Source organism: Gossypium raimondii, chromosome 3 (genome assembly GCF_025698545.1).
Source record: "Gossypium raimondii isolate GPD5lz chromosome 3, ASM2569854v1, whole genome shotgun sequence".
Classification (NCBI taxonomy): Eukaryota; Viridiplantae; Streptophyta; class Magnoliopsida; order Malvales; family Malvaceae; genus Gossypium; species Gossypium raimondii.
In genome coordinates this window covers 15893107-15893963 of record NC_068567.1, presented here as the reverse complement: position 1 = coordinate 15893963, position 857 = coordinate 15893107, and the positions used below count along the sequence as shown (strand labels likewise).

The following is an 857-nucleotide window of genomic DNA, read 5'->3' as shown; positions in this document are numbered from 1 at the left end:
TACTGAGGAGATGAGTGATAATTGGAACAATCAGCTACCTCCTGTAGTTGATGCAAATCCAGATCCTGCCTCTCGTACTATGTACGATTATGCCAAGGCCACTCTAACTGGGGCTGAATCTAGTATTGTTAGATCCACCATTGCTGCGAATAATTTTGAACTGAAGTCGAACACTATTCAGATGATATATCAATTTGTTCAGTTTAATGGTTTGCAAGACAAGGATCCAAATACTCATTTGGCTAAATTTCTGGAAGTTTGTGATACTTTCAAGATAAATGGTGTTTTTGATGATGCCATTCGCCTACGGTTGTTTCCCTTCTCGTTGACGAATAAAGCTAGACAGTGGTTGAACTCCTTACCATGAGGTTCTATCACTACATGGGATCAAATGACCAAGAACTTTTTACTGAAGTACTTCCCACCGGCTAAGACAGCTAAGCTGAGAAATGATATCTCTTTCTTCATTCAGATCGATTTAGAGACCTTATATGATGCATGGGAGAGGTATAAGGATTTATTGAGAAGGTGCCCTTACCATGGGTTACCTTTATGACTACAGGTTCAAACCTTCTACAACGATTTAAACCCATCAACTAGATAGTTGATTGATGTAGTAACTGGTGGTACATTGAATACTAAAACACCCGAAGTGACTTATGAGTTTATAGAAGAGATGGCATTGAACAATTATCAGTGGCAAGTCATGAGGACAATGCCGATGAAAGCAGTTGGTGTTTTCAATTTAGATGCAATCACCATGTTATCGAATCAGGTAGAATTGTTAAATAAGAAAATTGATGGTTTATGTGTTTCTACGCAGGTACAATCGGTGATGCAATGCAACATGAATGGAG

The 857-nt window shown here is 38.6% G+C and overlaps 1 non-coding gene across 1 annotated transcript; it reads right to left on the bottom strand.

Annotated features, from left to right (window-relative positions):
- Positions 1–439: 439 nt before the first annotated feature.
- Positions 440–546, bottom strand: LOC128040143 (small nucleolar RNA R71). Its single transcript, XR_008194803.1, has one exon. It is a non-coding gene; the product is annotated as a small nucleolar RNA R71 (small nucleolar RNA).
- Positions 547–857: the final 311 nt, after the last annotated feature.